The sequence below is a fragment of the Heterodontus francisci genome, chromosome 31 (genome assembly GCF_036365525.1).
Source record: "Heterodontus francisci isolate sHetFra1 chromosome 31, sHetFra1.hap1, whole genome shotgun sequence".
Taxonomy (NCBI): domain Eukaryota; kingdom Metazoa; phylum Chordata; class Chondrichthyes; order Heterodontiformes; family Heterodontidae; genus Heterodontus; species Heterodontus francisci.
The window spans coordinates 29778402-29798870 of NC_090401.1; the positions used below are offsets into that span (position 1 = coordinate 29778402).

General features: G+C 43.4%; 1 protein-coding gene across 1 annotated transcript in view; it reads right to left on the minus strand.

Annotated features, from left to right (window-relative positions):
• The window catches only part of zmym4.1 (zinc finger MYM-type containing 4, tandem duplicate 1), a 276696-nt gene extending 267720 nt beyond the window's left edge, over positions 1-8976 (minus strand). Inside the window, exon 1 of the mRNA XM_068011207.1 lies at positions 8910-8976. The gene's annotated coding sequence lies outside the window, so the exon portion shown is untranslated. The remainder of the gene's footprint in view (positions 1-8909) is intronic.
• Positions 8977-20469: the final 11493 nt, after the last annotated feature.

Below are 20469 nucleotides of genomic sequence, written 5' to 3' on the forward strand. Positions count from 1 at the left end.
TCTTTATTCACCATCACAGCAAACATTTCCCCCTCCATTCACATTACATCTTCACCCATGAACCCTGCGTGCAACTAGATGCCCTTTATTCTTTTGCGAGTGCTCCTATCTGGTGCTCCCTCTGCACAGTTAGTGGAAGTGGAAGCAGGCTGCTGACCTTGGTGCCCCTTGGCTAAGGTTGACTTAGGTGGTCGTCCTCTGGATGCCTTGGGCCTGGAGGGTGCCGGAATATTAAAGGCCACCTGCACAGAAGCAGAACCACCCGCTTTCGCCAGGGATGAAGGAGGAGCTGGCATCACTGGCAGAGGGGCTGAGGAAATGTTGCCCGCACCAGGAGCACCCTGAAAGGAGCCCCCAGCTGCAGGAGGCAACTGCTCCTCCTTTGCAAGGCACACTTCTGCCTTCCTGCTGACTTGAGAAGATAAAGGACCTGGTGGTGACCTTGGGTCCCCTGTCCCCCTCTTGTTTCCAACTACTGCCTTGAGCTCATGGTCAAGACAAGGTATGCAGGTCTGCACCAATGTCCTGCAGGCACTATGTGCTCTGCTGATGTGCTTACTTTTGTTGCTTAGATGAGCTCATTGAGCTGCTTGCGGCACTGGATCTAGGTCCCTGGAGTGACCCCATGGCTGCTGATCTCCTCTACTATCTAAAGCCAGGCTTGCTTGGTCAGGTGCCCAGCTCTCCTCTTCCCATCCCTCGGTTAGAGGACCTCCCACTTTTCCCTGGCAGCCTGCAGGAGAACCTGAAGGGATGCAATACTGAAGCAGGGACCACCCAGGGCCTTCCTTCTGCCATTGTTTTGCTGCCTCTCTCCCCTGAGGAAGTCCTTCCACTTGGCCAGCAAACTTTAAATATGGTGCCAGCACCTGCTGCAGCGTCATCTGTTGTCAGCATCTTTGCCTCCCCCAACCCCACCATCCATGTTATTGGATGGCCCCTGTATCTCATAAAGCTTAACTGGCTGGCTGCCGCTTGATTATGTGCAAGTGGCTGCTCATGGCCCCAATGAAAGCTATACCTGCTTCAGGTCCCAACATCAGGACCTACGATTTCCGAATAAAATCTAGCCCAACGTTTCAAGTCAACGTCCTTTCATCAGAACTGGAAAAGTTAGAAATGTAATAGGTTTTAAGCAAATACAGAAGCAGGGAAAGGGGAGGGCAGCAAAGAATAAAAGGGAAGGTCTGTGATAGGGTGGAAGACAGGAGGGATTAAATGCCAAAAGTGATGACATGCAGGGTAAAAGGTGATGATAACGAGCCAAGTAAAGAAACAAAAGATGGTGTAGAGGAGGTGGAAATGTGAAAAGCAGAATCATCACCAACAGCTGCCATTCAAAACCAATAAAACAAAAAAAGAAAATAGGGGCAGATGTGAAATTATTAAACTCAGTGTTGAGTCCAGAAGACTGTAAAGTACCTAATCAAAAGATGAGGTCCTGTTCCTTGAGCTTACTTACATTGCGCTTTATTGCAATAGTGTAGGAGGCCAAGGATAGAGAGATCAGAGTGGGAGTGAGGACGAGACTGCATTGTGAGCTGCGAATACAGTAAACTAAATTGAAAGTATAAGTAAACCGCTCTTTCACCTGAAAGGAGTGTTTGAGACCTTGGATAGTGAAAAGGGCAGGCGCTATATCTCCTGCGCTTGCATGGAAAGGGGAGGGAATGTTGTGAGTGATTGAGGAATGGACCATGGTGTCACCGACGGAATGGTCCCTTCCGAATGCTGAAAGAGGAGAGGAGGGGAAGATGTTTTTAGTGGTGGCATCACCCTGGAGGTGGTACATTGATGACTGTATCAGTGCTGTTGCCCGCTCTCTTCCCCAAACTGGAAAATTTCATCAACTTTGCTTCCAATTTCCACCCTTCCTGTCATTTTAATTCTCTGTTCCACTCCCACTCTGATCTATCGGTCCTTGGCTGTTCCAATGAAGCTCTTCTACTCAGATTAGGCACTTTATAGCCTTCTGGACTCAACATTGCATTCAACGATTTCATATCATAACCTCTGCCCCCTTTTGTATTTTATTGTTTTGGGATGGCAGCTGCTTGTAATGATTCTGCTTTTCCCTTTTACACCTCCTCTAGCCCCATAGTTTCTTTTCTTGTTCCGTTACCATCTTCTTTTACCTTGCACGATCATACCTTTTGTCATTTACTCTATCCTGCCTTCCACCCTATCAAAGACCTTCTCTTTTGTTCTTTGCTCCCCTCCGCCCTTTCTCTGCCTCCATGCTTGCTTAAACCCTGTTACATCTCCAGCTTTTTCCAGTTTTGGCGAAAGGTCATCAATCTGAAACATTGCTGGGAATTACCAGCCCTCTAGAGACAGACTGAGAGGCCAGAGGGCTGGTAACATGACGGTGGAAGGCATCGCCAGAAGCGGGAAAGCAGCAGTGCATTCACCCAGCGACCAGAGATGGGCAACCAATTAATAGGAACATAGGTGCAGTAGCAGACCATTCAGCCTGTCAAGCTTCCTCCACCATTCAATTAGATCATGGTTGATCAGCTACCTCAGCGCCACTTCCCTGGACTATCCTCATATCCCCTGATGTCATTAGTGTCCAGATATCTATCGATTTCTGTCTTGAACATGCTCAATGATTGAACTTCCACAGCCTTCTGGGGTAGAGAATGCAATTAACTGGCCAATTAATGGCCATTTTACAGCCCGAATGGCAATCTACTGGTGTTGCAACAGCCCCCTGCCATGTGTGGAGACCACGAGGTACATTGAGGCGGCCCCCCAGTGGCTTCCCGGGTGGAGGCCTTCCTTCCCAAGGCTTCATGTCCCACAAAGGGGCCCCCCGGTGGCTCTGACACCACTGCTGAAGGGTTCACCCCTCCAATCACTGGGGCCAGCCTGCCTGGCCCTGGGATGTTTAAAAAAATTTTACCTGCCCCTCGAGGTCACTTCAACATAGAGATGCCCTCGCCTGCTTCCTGCAGCCTCAGCAGCGGCCACCTTTATCGGTGATCTTGCCAAGGCTACCGGCACTTTGATTGGGCCGGCAGGCTGCTATCCTTAATTGGGTGACGGTCCCAGCAGCAGCCTTTTAATTGGCTGCTGCTGGTAAAATCCTCTCCACTGTCCTGCCAGTTGCCCACATGGACTGAGGACCCATGGCATGCCAGTAAAATTCCGCCATTAACTCGGTTTCTCTCTCCACAGATGCTGCCAGACTTGCTGAGTATTTACAACATTTTCTGTATTTACTTAGGTGTTTAACATTGTGTTACATTGTCACATTTCTCTTTAGTTTTTATGATCCATAAACTTTATTTCAAAGCTCTATTCTTCCCGTCCTCCCTATTTTTGCCTGCTGCCTGCAAAGTTGCCTTCTGTCTTGTGAAGAATGATGATCCTTCTTGACCTCCTCCATCACAGATGCCAGTCCTCAACCAAATTGATTCAAATCTATGTCACAGCATGGCCTTTGCTCCAGAACTAGCTGTGTCCCTAGTCAAGCTTTTAAGTACAACTACAACACTGGAATCTACTCAACAATGTGGGAAATTGCCTTGGTATGTCCTGTCCACAAAAAGCAGGAAAATTCCAACCGGGCAACAAATGCACTATTTTCACTAGATTTGAGACAATTTTATGGATAATATTATAAAGATCTACAGAGTAACAGCATGTTTGTTTCAAATTGCTTAACATTAGAGACTCAGTGGAATTATAAAAGCCATGTACTCATCCATAACAGAACAGAATACACACCTACAAGCAGTAAAGACCCATAAGTCTGTATTGGGATGCTCCCAGCGACTTGAAGTCAATAGAGCAGAGGAGGATGTGGAAGATTCCAACAAATTGCCCAACCACTAAGTAATCTATAAAACAAAAAGAAGGCTGAACTGTATAAACAAAGCAATAGAACACAAATCAGAGGACAGCATGCTCAAATTGTATAATGCTCTGATCAGACCACACCTTGAGAACTGTGTCAAGTTCTGGTCACCAAGGCACAAGGCTGACATTCAAACCTTGGAAGAAATTCAGGGCAGAGCCAGGAGGCTCATCATGAGTCTAAGAAGAATGAGATATGAAAAGACAATGGAGTAAGTTGGGCTTTTCAGCCCTAAAATTAAGTGACCTATAAATGATATTATGAGAAAGTAAATGGTAAGGAAAAGGTAGATCTGGGAAATTGTTTCAAACCAAACTATGAGACAAAGGTTCAAACTGGTAATATGGTAATTTTAAGTTTGATGTCAAGGAAGATCTCCGTCATGTGAAGCAGTAGCAACTTATAGAATGGACTTACAAGTATTGGAGATAAAAACCCTGGAATTATTTAAGAAACAATTGGATACTACTGTTATGACCAGGTGAGAAAGGAGTCTAGGAGCCCCTCTCAGCCTTCACCTGGTCTTACTGTAACAGGGTTTGATTTTAAACACACTGTGTTTTGAGCTCTCCCTTGGTGAATCCTTGTTCACCACTTTCCAATTATAAGGCAAAGAAATGAGCACAAACAAGCTTTCTTAGGTTTAAAGAAGAAAAGTGAAATTTATTAAAACTTAAAATTAAACTCTAATTCAGTTAACGCCTTCGGATGCACGATGCGCCTATGCTAGCATGCATACACGACACACACATGCAGGTCGGGACAAAAATAAAAGAAGAAAAGATAAAGTGGAAAGGTTTGAGGCAATATCTGAAGAGTTAGTTATGGTTCTTCAAGCTCACTGTAGAGTTCCTTTGTAGGTTGATCTTGCTTTTCTTTGGGGCCCAGTATTCTTCTTAAACCTTGTTCACTGTAGGAGACTTTTCTCTCTTGGGGTTCATGTGTCTTCAGTGGGTTTGAGTTCCGTGAGAAAGAGATGGAAGCAGACAGGAGGAGAGGAGGTCTTTTCAATCCAGGAGCACAGAGCTTTCTGTTTTCAAACACTTTCTCCAATTTAAAACTCAGTTCAAACTCTGCAACAGCCAGTTAAGTCATGTCACTAAACTGGTCTGACCAGGTCTGTTCTGTGTTTGGGAGCAAGGGATAGCTCCTTTGTTCCAACACTGTCTGCCAGTAATATGCAAAAACATCCTTCCAGCCAAAGGCTTGGTAATCCCTTGCAATAGGCCTTCTCTTCTTCCCAGCAACAATTTGAAACTTAATGTCCACATGGCAAAATTAATATGCTTAATTCTTGGCAGGTGGGGGCCTGCATGACACTACAATAAGAAGACTGTATGGTCTTTCTGGATGAATGAGCTGAACAGCTTTTCTCATTGATATTTATCCTATGATTTTGTGAGTGGTGATTGAAAGAAAGAAAGACTGAACAGGCTGGGGCTCTTTTCTCTACAAAGGTGAAGGCTGAAAGTTGACATAATAGGGGTCTTTAAAATTATAATATGGTTTGATAAAATAGATGTAGAGATATTTCCATTTGTGGGGAGTCCAAAACTGGTGGTCATACATATTACATGGTCACTAATAAATTCCCAATAAGGAATTCAGAAGCAAACTTCTTTGCCCAGAGTGGTGAGAATGTGGAAATTGCTGCCATGTGGAGTAACTGAGGCAAATAACATAGATCGGAAGCTAAATAAGTACATGAGGGAGAAAGGAATAGAAGGGTACACTGATAGGGTTAGATGAGGTAGGATGGTGTAAGGCTGCTGTGGAGCTTAAACATAGGTATAGACCAGTTGGGCCAAATGGGGCATTTTCACACTGTAAATTCTAAATAAAATGACCCTACTATGAGGCTGACATATCTTGTTTACCATCCCATAGGATACTGCGTCCTATTCAATTTCAGGCATTTATCCATTGTCTGATAATATCTACTTACCATCGACTATGTTTGTATCTGAAGAAAAGGCATCATTTTAATTCTTAGAGTAAATGTTGTTTATCACAAAAGGATTGTATGAGGAGGTGGTGCCTGAAACTTTGTGGCTGAATCAAATGAGCTTCTTATAAGATAGTGCAATGCTATGTATGTCAGGAACATCTAGACCTCAAATTGAAACACTGTTTTGTATTCTCCACACATACAGGCAAGGTGTTCACAGTATTTAATACATAATATTGCAGAATGAGTTCTAATTTATTTCAGAAGTATACTTTGTATTCATAAATGCTTCCTCATTGTTTGGGTCCCATGGAATAACTTTAGTTAGTGAATTATACAAAAAATTTGCTATCCCATTAAACATGAAAATACTTAATACTTTTTCTTGATGAATCCATCTCCATTGGCATTGAAGCTGGTAAGTTGGAGAATATGTTCACTCTCCATCATTTCTAATGTTTTCACGTTGTTAGTTCTGTCTTTCCTCTCCTGTTTCTACCCGTCTTGTCTTCAGCTTTTCTCGCCATAACACATCTTTTTGCTTCTCTTTCTGTCCTTTGCTTTTCTTCTTTCCTTTGGGTGGGAGGTGATGGTATATGACACCAATTGCTGCAGGTTGCATCTGAGATGGGGATTACTGGGTAAATGTGGTCCTTGGCACCTCCCTTTCCTAATCTTCTCCCTATCCCTTTGCATCCCATATCTCTTCCCTTTTCCTACCATCATTCAATTCTTGTATCCTCCCTTCTTCTTTGCTCTGTTGTCAGTGTTAGGACCAGGTGAGAAGGGGTCTAGTGGTTCCCTCTCAGCCTTTGCCTGGTTTAACCGTAACAGGGTTTAATTTTTAAACACTCTGTTTCAAGCTCCCCTTAGTGAATCCTTGTTCACTGCTCCAATTATAAGGCAAAGAAATCAAACAGGTTTCCTTAGATTTTAAACAAGGAAGGTCGAAGTTTATTAATTTTAAACACTAATCTGGTTAACGACTACGAATATGCGACTTGATCATGCTAGCATGCATACGCGATAAACACACACGCAGATAGAGATAGAAAAAGTAGAAGGAATAAAGGAGAAAAGTTTGAGGCAATATCTGGTAGTTACAGTCCTTTAAGTTCAATGTGGAGTCTTTGGTTGCCAGTAAGTCTTACGATTCGTTGGGCCCAGTTCATGCTTCAACTTGTACCGATGTAGGAGCCTTTTCTCTCTTGAGGTTTATGTGGGTCCGGTGGCTTGGGAGAAAGTGAGACAGCCAGGTGATGGACTTGCTTGTTTCAGCTTCAGTTGCGCACTGTCTTCTGGGTCTTTTTCTGTGGCACAATTCAAAAAACCCAGGTTGCCCAGCTGGTTAGTCATGTGACTAGCTCCTTATTTGGAGTCTCTCCTGAGGTTTGTGGATTGGATTACCTTAGCAGTCTCTGGAATGTGCTTCCTTACACCTTCAATGTCTGGTGATCAAAATCCATTTGGGTTAATTGGAGCAGAGAATAGTCCTTTGTCTCCACAAGCGGCGTCTCTTAGTATGCAAATGTCCTTCTAGCCCAGTGTCTGGTGATCTTCAAACAAGTAATTTCTTCACTCCAGCAACAGTTTAAAAATCAATGTTCATATGACAAAAATAATATACCTCACTCTTGGCAGGTGGAGGTCTGCCTGACATCAGGCACCTGCCCTTAGCTCTCTATCCACACTTCACTACTCCCATTCGCTTCCCCTAAAAGTGGGTGCTTAGTGGTTAGAGGCCCCTCACCATTAACAAGTTTCCCTCCTACACTTTCCTTTCCAATCTGTTCCTCTCAAAGAACATTTGCTAACTTTCAAAATTCAACTTGTTTTCTTAAGTCAAATTACAGTGAGGAAAGAAACTGCATTCTGCCTTTCTGTCTATTTGTATCTTTCTCACTCCCTGTCTCAATAAAAGATTAGTTACAAATATTTCAGAGAATTCAGAACTCCTGTCTTGTCTGTAGATTTTTTTCTGAAGGCTAAAAAATGTGTTTTCAAATCCTAGTTTTTCCCTCTGTATTCTTGTTTGGATATGGTTCCACAGCCACTAGCCTTCTAGACCTATAGCCACAGACCTCCCTTACCTTGATCAAGTGAGCAACATTTGCACATTAAGTTGACAATAGACAGAGCTAATGCTAAAACTATACAAATCATTAGTTATTCCGCAGTTAGAACACTGTGTGCATGGTTGACCACCCATGCCCATGCAGAAGATATAGAAGAGATTTACTAAGATGATATCGTTAATGAAAGGCTTTGGTTATGAGGAGAGACTAAGGAAACTGCAACTCTTCTCATTAGGGCAGAGAAGGTATAGTAGAAGTGCACAAAATTATAAAGGATTTTGCTAAGGAGAGAATGTTTCCCATTTTTCAGTAATTCAGTAACTGCAGGGTAGAAATTTAGGAGTGATGGACCGAATAGCCGCCTTCTGTACTGTAAAATTCAATGGTTCTATTTAATCACAAAGGCATCAGAGCCAAGCCTTTCTCCATACTATAAATATCACAACAGAGAATCTATACAAAATGCACACTGCCAGGATGTTTCTGACCAGCACGTCTTAAATAATAAAACATGGTAATCAGAGGTGACTGATACACATCAGTGTATGTGCAGATACCTTGCTTTATAACATTTAAGCACTGAGGCAATTTGAGACAACCTTATATAGGTTTCTTTTCTATTCCTTTTCATGCCCCAAAGCTTTCAATTAATCATCCATTATTTATAATAAACACATGGCATGCCCCTTTTAGGAGGCCTACTGTCCATCCCTGAAGGTGTGAGACCAGAATGCAGCTTAAGGATCATTCGGCACTTAAGTATTTTAAAATTGTATACCAATTATTTTTTCCTTTATCTTTTTGAACCACCTCTTCCGCCGCTTTTTCTTTTAGTACAACCTATTAAATTTCTGTACCTGCAGCCTGTGACATGAACATGTCAAGAAAGGCCTCTTCCTGACTTCATTCTAAAATTAATATCATTGCTGCTTTTAACAGTGAAAGAAAACAAATGAAGCAATACAGTGCATTTAGTTTTAACATCTGATCTTGAAAGATTGCAGTACGCATGCTTTATGCTTACCCTGATTTTTGAACCCACACACAGTGAAGCCAGGCATCCAAGCTGACATAGAACTAATCACCCAAGGCATCCCACAATGCAGTAGGGGTGCTGTAAACTGGGTTACTGCAAATGCTGAAAAAGCAGGGACTCTCATTATGCATCTCAGGATGTAAGAACATGATCCTTTTTAAACTGATAACGAAATGCCTTTTGATTATTTCTTTTGTGATATTTAACACTAAAAATTGAAATTCCAATCTTTCAAAGGAGGTAAAGTAATATTTTAACAACATTTAAATGATAGAAAAGGAAATTAAAATGACCAGATGCATCTTTTTACATGATTTATTTGGGCTTGTCATTCAGTTTTTTTCCCCCCGCTTTTAATTCTGCCCTGTCCTCATTGCCACTTTCCACCTCCTCCTTTCACCAAGAATAGAATAATCTGAGTGGAAGACTTTATCAGTGTCACGGTAAGTACCCTCCAGTTACTTTACATGTTGGGTTTGTTTAGGCAATAGTAAATGCAAAAGTGTGCATATATATTGGAATTAACCGTACAAATTGGTATGTTTGATTTTACACATTTCTTTCAGATTAATTTCTTCCCTGCACCCTTTTTTACATCACCTTTGCGCCATGTACTGTGACACAGAAAGCAAACATATTGACTGATTTTGATGTGATTTATATCATTGCCTTGTGTGTACGAAAACAAAAATGGTTTTCCAAAAATTGTTCCAGAACATGGTACGTTTTAAGTAATATCCAAACAGAAAGGGAGACCCCCTGAAAGTTGGGTTGTCATGTGCCTTCGAGCCAATTATTCAACATCATTTGTCCCAGCATTAATAATGGCATCAGTGGGTTTCACAATGAGAATCTCTTTATCTGAAATGTTTGGAAGAAGACAGAGATCTACCAAGAGATGCCAGGGAGGTGCACTGTGCCCACCCAATGACACCCAAATATCCCCATCTACACAAAGAGGTGAACATACTTCACTTTGGCTGATGGTCAGTGCAGATAGCAGAATGTCTTCCCAAAGGACAGCAGACCCGAATGGCACCTTGAAGATTTGTGAAACGCTGACCAACTGTAGTGTTGAATGCTAACTCAGTAGCACCCAATCACATTATGGCATGCCTTCATTAGGATTGCATGATCAACAAGTGATAGCAGCCAGTGTTGCTCAGTTAACCACACCCACCAAGATGCCACTAATCATTTCTGCAGCCGCTGGCACATCTACTTGACAATGATCATGGGGATCTGTCTTCTCAGGGTTTTGATTAGCAGAGAGCCAGATGCAGAGCTGTGCCATCTGCTGCAAGGAAACCTGCAGCAACCATTTAGTGACTGCAATGGTCGGCTATGGCCTTGGCTTCAACTCCTTGCAGGCATGCTACAGGAAGAGTGCAGTAGAGAACCAAAAGGGGCAAGCAATCCCTCCCCACACCCATCTCATACAGCTCCAGCTCAATTTCAGCAACCATCAAACAAAGTTAGGATGTAATACTATTCTGTCACATGCCTGCAGACTTATCCTGAATCTTAAGACTTCATTTGGCTTCATTTTTGTGTGTCTCTTTTTGGTTGCCTGCTCCCTCTGGTTTGAGAAAGGCTTCCAGAATTTTTTGTCATCCTCTCCAACTGATGGACAAAATCTATTAACCATGAATCAGGTTCATTGTTCCTGTCCATTTAAATTTCACTTGATCCACACAATCATATAGTGAGCTCATACATCATCACATTTTCTGTCATTTACACTCAGTGCCACAGAAAAGATGGAAGTGTATTTAAACAGCCCAGGAAGTACTTTCCAAGGATTCAGAGAAAACATATTTCTTAGCTGATCATGCTCAATTTTTTTGTCTTTTTGATGTTGCAAATTGCTTAACATTCTGCTTCTATGGCTGTTTCTGGGGTATTCCCATTGCTTGCCTTCCTTCCATCTAGTTCTCAAACAGGCACAATGGGCTTCCGATTATCTATAGCCCATTCAAACTGGATATTTTGATTAAGAATTAATTTCAGCACCAGAAGAAGTGAATAATAAAGCATCAGTAGGTACGTGGAATTATTATGCCCACCAGAAAGCCCCCGTGGAAAAGCCACAATAAGGAGATGGACACTCAAATGTCAGAGACTCCCTCCCCTTCTCTCCTCCCCCACCCCACCCCACCCCACCCCATGGAGAGATCTTGAATGGAACTGAAGAACACATTGACAAACTCTCTCAAAATGCACACAGAAACCTGTGATTTCTGTGCTGCAAACACCTGAATAGAGTGCTGTTTGGATGTACAAGGGCATAGCAATCCCAAAGAAATCAGAAACCAAGTGTTATACATTTTGGGCAGGCTGTAAATACCTCCTTGAGTTCAATGGCATCAGTCAGTCTCATAAGCAGATCCTATGTACTTTATGTTCAGAGTTGACTCACACTACCCAGTATCTATTTATAACTCTGGCAATGTAACACTTAGCCTCTCTTGATGTATGATTGGATATCACAAACCCACATGCAACCCCATGTGTAACTGATGAACACACTGGTGAGACAAGGTCAATGATGAATCAAGAAGCTGGTTTATGTTACAGAAGATATGTTGTAGAATGATAGAATGATAGCCTGTATTGGCGATCTAATTAGTCCTATCCCACTGCTTTTACCCCATACACCTGCAAATTTTATCCAATTCCCTTTGCAAAGTTATTAGTGAATCTGCTTCCACCACCCTGTCAGGCAGTCCATCACAGATCATAACAACTTGCCACATAATTTTTTTTCGTGTTGCTACTGGTTCTTTTTGCCAATTACCTTAAATCTGTGCTGCCTTCTGCCAGTAGAAATAGTTCCTCCTTCACTGTACCAAAACCATTCATGATTTTGAACACCTCTAGTAAATCTCCCCCTAACCTTCTCTGCTCTAAAGAAAACAACCTCATTTTCTCTTGTTTCTCCATGTAACTGAAGTCCCTCATCCAAGGTACCATTTTAATAAAACTCCTCTGTAGCCTCTTTAAGGCCTTGACATCCTTCCCAAAGTGCAGTGCCCAGAACTTGGCACAATATGCCAGCTGGGGCCAAACTAGTGTTTTATTAAAGTTCAGCATAACTTCCTTGCTTTTGTACTCTGTACCTCTATTTATAAAGCCAAGGATCTCAGATGTTCTTTTAACAGCCTTCTCAACTTGTCCTGCCACCTTCCCAGATTTGTGTACATACACCCCCAGATCTTTATGTTCCTGCACTGCCTTTAAAATTGAACTATTTAATTTATTTTGCCTCCCCTCTGTGTTCCTGCCAAAATACATCACTTCACACTTCACTGTGTTAAATTTCATCTGCATGTGTCTGCCCATTTCATCAGTCTGTCTATGTCCTCCTGAAGTCTGTTACTATCATACAAAAGTTAAGGCACAGAAGGAGGCCATTCAGCCCATCGTGTCTGTGCTGGCTGAAAATACTAGCCGCCCAATCTAATCCTACCTTCCAGCACTTGGTCTGTAGCCTTGCAGGTTACAGCACTTCAGGTGCATGTCCAGGTATCTTTTAAATGAGTTGAGGGTTTCTGCCTCCATCACCGAGCCTGGCAGTGAATTCCAGACACCGACCACCCTCTGGGTGATGAGGTTTTTCCTCATGTCGCTCTAATCCTTCTACCAGTCACCTTAAATCTGTGCCCCCTGGTGATTGACGTCTCTGTTATGTGAAACAGGTCTTACCTGTCTACTCTATCTAGGCCCCTCATAATTTTGTACACCTCAATTAAGTCACCCCTCAGCTTCCTCTGTTCTAAGGAAAACAACCCTAGCCGATCCAATCTTTCCTCATAGCTGCAACTTTCAAGCCCTGGCAACATTCTTGTAAATCTCCTCTGTACTCTCTCCAGAGCAATTATGGGCTGAATTTTACTCCACCCCAGCGGGTCAGATGGGGGCGTGAGGGCGGCGTAAAATTGAGCGGGAGGCTCTGGGAGGCCGACCCGCCCTGCCTCCTGTCAACTTTACAGCAGTCGAGCGGGGAGGAAATGGCCCGCCCGCTCGAGGCCAATCAAGGCCCTTTAGTGGCTACTTAACGGCCACTTAAGGGCCCTCGCCCACCTCCATGGGTATTTTACCCATGGCAAGCGGGTGTGCTGGATACGCGAAAGGCCGCCCAGTGATAGCTGCCGGCCTTTCGCGCGCCAGGGGGTTGCCATTGCAGTCAGGCACAGGGTGCCCGATTGAGGGCCGCCCCCGCCACCCAACCCACCCGGGACCCAAGGTGCCCCCCCACCCCCCGAACAACCACTCCAGCCTCACCAGGGAAGGACCGATCTCCCTGGTGAGGCATGCCCAACTTATCTTTACTCATGGCTCCATCTGGTTGGCTGGGCTGCAGTCCCAGCAGTGGCCACTGCTCCCAGTGGCGCTGCTGGGACTAAGAGTCGCCAGCCCGCTGATTGGCCGGCAGCTCAATGAAGCTTGTATAAGTCCCACTTCAGGGCAATTAAAGCCCGGGGACCTCTAAAATACAGGACGGATCCCCGGGCTAGGCGGAAGCGGGTTCGCTACTGACTTTTACGTCGGTGGCGAATTCCCGTCCGCCTACGGTAAAATCCAGCTCTATGTCCTTCCTGTAATGTGGTGACCAGAACTGTACGTAATTCTCCATCTGTTGCCTGACCAGCGTTTTATACAGTTCCAGTATTACATCCCTGCTTTTGTATTCTATACCTCGGCCAATAAAGGAAGGCATTCCATATGCCTGTTGTGATATATTTTTAAAAAATTGCATTTATATGATTCCTTTCACGATCACCGCACATCTCAAAGCACTTTACAACCAACAAAGTACTTTTTTTTTTAAAGTGTAGTCTCTGTACAATATAGGAAATGTATGCGCACAGCAAACTCCCACAAACAGCAATGTGAAAATGTTTTGTGATGTTGATTGAGGGATAAATATTGAAACTATTGTTAATCAAGGAAAGTATTACAGCGGCAGAAAGGACGTTTGAGGACTCGTCTACTGAGGTAGTATGGGCCGAGGTTAGAAACAGGAGAGGAGAGGTCACCCTGTTGGGAGTTTTCTATAGACCTCCGAATAGTTCCAGAGATGTAGAGGAAAGGATAGCGAAGATGATTCTCGACAGGAGCGAGAGTAACAGGGTAGTGGTTATGGGGGACTTTAACTTTCCAAATATTGACTGGAAATACTATAGTTCGAGTACTTTAGATGGGTCTGTTTTTGTCCAGTGTGTGCAGGAGGGTTTTCTGACACAGTATGTGGACAGGCCAACCAGGGGCGATGCCACATTGGATTTGGTACTGGGTAATGAACCCGGCCAGGTGTTCGATTTAGATGTAGGTGAGCACTTTGGCGATAGTGATCACAATTCGGTTAGGTTTACCTTAGCGATGGGCAGGGACAGGTATATACCGCAGGGCAAGAATTATAGCTGGGGGAAAGGAAATTATGACGCGATTAGGCAAGATTTAGGATGTGTAGGATGGGGAAGGAAACTGCAGGGGATGGGCACAAACGAAATGTGGAGCTTATTCAAGGAGCAGCTAATGCGTGTCCTTGATAAGTATGTACCTGTCAGGCAGGGAGGAAGTTGTCGAGCGAGGGAGCCGTGGTTTACTCAAGAAGTTGAAGCGCTTGTCAAGAGGAAGAGGGCGGCTTATGTTAGGATGAGACGTGAAGGCTCAGTTAGGGCGCTTGAGAGTTACAAGCTAGCCAGGAAGGATCTAAAGGGAGGGCTAAGAAGAGCAAGGAGAGGACACGAGAAGTCATTGGCGGATAGGATCAAAGAAAACCCTAAGGCTTTCTATAGGTATATCAGGAATAAACGAATGATAAGAGTTAGAACAGGGCCAATCAAGGATAGTAGTGGGAAGTTGTGTGCGGAATCAGAGGAGATAGGGGAAGCGTTAAATGAATATTTTTCGTCAGTATTTACAGTAGAAAAAGAAAATGTTGCCGAGGAGATTACTGAGATACAGCCTACTAGGCTAGATGGGATTGAGATTCACAAGGAGGAGGTGTTAGCAATTTTGGAAAGAGTGAAAATAGATAAGTCCCCCGGGCCAGATGGGATTTATCCTAGGATTCTCTGGGAAGCCAGGGAGGAGATTGCAGAGCCGTTGTTGTTGATCTTTAAGTCGTCATTGTCGACAGGAGTAGTGCCGGAGGACTGGAGGATAGCAAATGTTGTCCCCTTGTTCAAGAAGGGGAGTAGAGACAGCCCTGGTAATTATAGACCTGTGAGCCTTACTTCGGTTGTGGGTAAAATGTTGGAAAAGGTTATAAGAGACAGGATTTATAATCATCTTGAAAAGAATAAGTTCATTTGCGATAGTCAGCACGGTTTTGTGAAAGGTAGGTCGTGCCTCACAAACCTTATTGAGTTTTTCGAGAAGGTGACCAAACAGGTGGATGAGGGTAAAGCCGTGGATGTGGTGTATATGGATTTCAGTAAGGCGTTTGATAAGGTTCCCCACGGTAGGCTATTGCAGAAAATACGGAAGTATGGGGTTGAAGGTGATTTAGAGCTTTGGATCAGAAATTGGCTAGCTGAAAGAAGACAGAGGGTGGTGGTTGATGGCAAATGTTCATCCTGGAGTTTAGTTACAAGTGGTGTACCGCAAGGTTCTGTTTTGGGGCCACTGCTGTTTGTCATTTTTATAAACGACCTGGATGAGGGTGTAGAAGGGTGGGTTAGTAAATTTGCGGATGACACGAAGGTCGGTGGAGTTGTGGATAGTGTCGAAGGGTGTTGTAGGGTACAGAGGGACATAGATAGGCTGCAGAGCTGGGCTGAGAGATGGCAAATGGAGTTTAATGCGGAGAAGTGTGAGGTGATTCACTTTGGAAGGAGTAACAGCAATGCAGAGTACTGGGCTAATGGGAAGATTCTTGGTAGTGTAGATGAGCAGAGAGATCTTGGTATCCAGGTACATAAATCCCTGAAAGTTGCTACCCAGGTTAATAGGGCTGTTAAGAAGGCATATGGTGTGTTAGCCTTTATTAGTAGGGGGATCGAGTTTCGGAGCCACGGGGTCATGATGCAGCTGTACAAAACTCTGGTGAGGCCGCACCTGGAGTATTGCATGCAGTTCTGGTCACCGCATTATAGGAAGGATGTCGAAGCTTTGGAAAGGGTGCAGAGGAGATTTACTAGGATGTTGCCTGGTATGGAAGGAAGGTCTTACGAGGAAAGGCTGAGGGACTTGGGGTTGTTTTCGTTAGAGAGAAGGAGGAGGAGAGGTGACTTAATAGAGACATACAAGATAATCAGAGGGTTAGATAGGGTGGATAGTGAGAGTCTTTTTCCTCGGATGAGGATGGCAAACACGAGGGGACATAGCTTTAAGTTGAGGGGTGAAAGATATAGGACAGATGTCAGAGGTAGTTTCTTTACGCAGAGAGTAGTAGGGGCGTGGAACGCCCTGCCTGCAACAGTAGTAGACTCGCCAACTTTAAGGGCATTTAAGTGGTCATTGGATAGACATATGGATGTAAATGGAATAGTGTAGGTCAGATGATCGGCGCAACATCGAGGGCCGAAGGGCCTGTACTGCGCTGTAATATTCTAATTCTAATTCTAATTCTAATTCTATGGATAACTCCCCCGCTCTTCTTCAAAAATAGCACCATGGGGTTTTTGACATCCACCCCGGCAAGCAGGTGGAGCCTTGGTTTAACATCTCATCTGAAAGACAGAACCTCCGACAGTGCACACCCCTCGGTATTGCATTGGACTGTCAGCCTTGATTTTTGTGCTCAAGCCCTGGAGCGGGACCTGAATCCAAAACCTTGTGACTCAGAGGTGAGAATGCTACCAACTGAGTCACAGCACTTCTCTGTATCAGACATTCCATTCTGTAAAATGACGTTCACCATACTCTCTGCTTTCTGTTTCTCACTAAATTTTGTATCCACACTACTACTACCTCTTTAATCCCATGGTCTTCGATTTTGCAATAAATACTTTACCGAACGTCTTTTGTAAGCCCATTTGCATGTCAACTGCACTACCCTCAACCACCCTCTCCATTACTTCATCAAAGAACTAACAAAAGTAGCAATTTTTGACTTTTTTAGACTTCTTTTAAAATGTTGCCAATAACAATACAAAATAAAAGCACACCATGCTGTCACAAATGGCAGCTTGTAGCTGGGAAAATAGACCTGCTATATCTTAATGCCCAGCTCAGGCCAAGATCTGCCTTCTCCTTACCTTTGTTAGACCTGACTGACCCTGGACATGGGTTTTTCTTTCCTTTTTGTCAATTCTGCCTCAGGAGATGAAATCTAACCAGACAACCCTAGCAATTCCCATGCTGAGCTGGAACCAATAAAGCCATCTCAACCAGAATAAATGTGAAGGTTCACTAATCTCCCATATCTGAAGTACGTTGTTAGACACCTGAGGTCTGATATTAACCCCCTTCACCCACGGTTTATGGGGGTGGGGGACGGATTAAGATATCAGCTGTCTGGTACTCAGCTTGTTTCTGCTACATTCGTGCCATTTTACCAAGCACATTTTGGGCAGCATTGGAGGAGGCCCTTGACCCAGGCCGGAGACAGCCACATTTAAAATGCAAAAATCAGGATTCGATAACATAATTTGGACTCTGATGCACTCTTTCTGTGCAGTTTTGCATCAGTGTTAGACTCATCAGGGAAACCTGGCATTATGTTAAGAGCAAGCCAAGAAGAGGAGAGAGGTCACTAAATTTAATTTTTTATTGCTTCCATGTGAGCCTCAAAAAGCAAAAGTGCTCCTCTGGGCTTTAGGCACACCTCAGAACTCCCCTACCCAGGGCTTTCCTCCCTCCTCTTCAACTCCATTTGCCTGCTGACACCACAACTCACTTACACCCCAGGTCCTGCTCCCCCTACCCCACTGACCTTCATGTCATTCCCAGGTTCAGATGCGAGAAGTGTCGGCTGGTGATCTTTTTGATAGGTGAGGTATTGCTATGCATGCCATACTAAGCCAGCGTGTTGCCACGTCAATTCCTATGGATTCCCACCAACAAACTTATTTTAAAAAACAGTATCTTTGAAAGAGTCCTAGTAAGTGCATTACTCAAAGGATGAATGAATGAACTGTTTTTTTTTTAGATTAGATTAGAGATACAGCACTGAAACAGGCCCTTCGGCCCACCGAGTCTGTGCCGAACATCAACCACCCATTTATACTAATCCTACACTAATCCCCTATTCCTACCAAACATCCCCACCTGTCCCTATATTTCCCTACCACCTACCAATACACTTAACCCTCAGATTCTCTTAATTCTAATTACAGAAATTGTTATGTGCAGACGGAAGGGTCGGGCAGGAGTACTAGATTATGGCAACAAAATCTCATCCAATTTCACTGGCCGTAATCCAATACTGTGGCTGAGATTTTGGAAACTATAAATTAATGAGTAGTGTGAAAGGAGCTTCTGCATATCTACATGCCGTCAGCTGCATTGATTCCCTGCTCACGTGTTCACCCACAACATTCTAGGTGAGGCAGTGCCTCACTTACCTGATGAGCCATCTCTGGATGGAAATCAGACCAGGACTATGGTTATGAGGTTCAGGTGTTAAAATGGCTAGGGCAAGCCTGCGCTCTCTCTACTGCCCCCACCCTGAACTTCCATTCTGAGTTAAAACTGGGCCCCAGTCAATATTCTCATCAACATCTGACAGCCCTGCTGTCCTATGAATTTAGCCCATTAAGAGATACATTAACTTCATCGTAACATTTCAAACATATATTACACCAAGGGTCTCATTGTCAGAAATAGTGAATGTAGACATATCTCCCCCAAGTAGCATCCAGATAGTACAGACTTTAGGAGGGCCATAGACTGATGAAATGGACAGATAAAATTTAACACAGAAAAGTGTGAACACAAGAAATAAGAGCAGGAGTAGGTTATTCGGCCTTCCGAGCTTGCTCTGCCATTCAATAAGATCACACTGATCTTTTACCTCAACTCCACTTTCTCACTCTAACCCCATATCCCTTGATTCACTTAGTATCCAAAAATCTATCGATCTCAATCTTGAATATACTTAACAACTGAGCATCCACAGCCCTCTGCAGGAAAGAATTCCAAAGATTCACAACCATTTGTGTGAAAAAAATTCTCATCTCAGTCCTAAATGGTGGATCCCTTATTCAGAGACCATGACCCTCTAGCTCTAGATTCCCAGACCAAGGGAAACATCCTCCTAGTATCTACACTGTCAAGCCTCTTAAGAATTTTATATGTTTCAACAAGATCATCTACCATTTTTCTAAATTCTATGGAATATAGGCTTAGTGTGCTCAATCTCTCCTCATGGAACAATTCCCTCATCCCAGGACAATTTCCTCATCCCAGAATCACTCTAGTAAATCTTTGTTGCATTCCCTCACAATACTAACATTTCCCAGTCTCCCACCGTTTAAAATTATTTTGTTTTTCTATTTTCCTACCAAAGTGGATAACTTCACATTTGCCCACATTACATTCCATCTGCCATGTTTTTGTCCCCTCACCAAACTTGTCTATATCCCTTTCCAACCATTTTGCATTCTTCTGACAGCTTACTTCCCCACCTAGCTTTGTATCATCAGCAAACTTGGATGTATTACACTCAATCTCCTCATCTAGGTCTGTGAAGCATTCTCAAAGGAAGAATAAAGAACAATACAATTTGAAAGGGAGTGCAGAGACCTGGGAATTCACACACACAAAACTTTGAAGGTGGCAGGATAATTTGATAATATTGTTAAAAAAGCATATGTTATCCTTGACTTTTAAATAGTCTCACAGAGTACAAAAGTGAGGGTTCTTTATAAATTACTGGTTAGGCTTAATTTGGAGTACTGTGTCTAATTCTGGGCACCACACTTCAGGAAGAATGTAAAGGCCTTGGAGAGTGTACAGAGATTTACTAGAATGGTACCAGGACATCAGTTATGTGGAGAGACTGGAGAAACTGGCATTATTCCTAGAGCAGAGAAGGTTAAAGGGATATTTAATGAGAATTGTTTAAAATCATGAAAGATTTTGACAGCATAAATAAGGAGAAACTATTTCTGATGGGAGAGGGTTAGTAGCCAGAGAATGTAGATTTAAAGTAATTGGCAAAAGAGCCAGAGGGGAGATGAAGAGAATTATTTTTACACAGCAGGTTACTATGACATAGAATGCATTGGCTGAAAGGGCATTAGAAGCAGATCTAATAGAAACTTTCAAACGAGAATAGGATAACTACTTGAAGCAGAGAAAATGGTAGGCATATTGGGAAAGGGCATGGGAATGAGACTAATCTTTCAAAGAGCCTGCACAGACACGATGAGCCTAATGGCTTCCATCTGTGCTGGAAGAGTCTATGAATGCTGGGATACACAATCAGTCTGCAGAACTTACACTTAATGTTTTACAAAGCACTGATGGTGAGATCGCACTTAGAATACTTTTTCAGGCTGCAACATAAAAAAAATGCATTGTTAAAGCTGCATAAGATCCATAAGAATAGTCCCAAGGATAAAGATGATCAGCTATGAGGAAAGATTGGATAAAC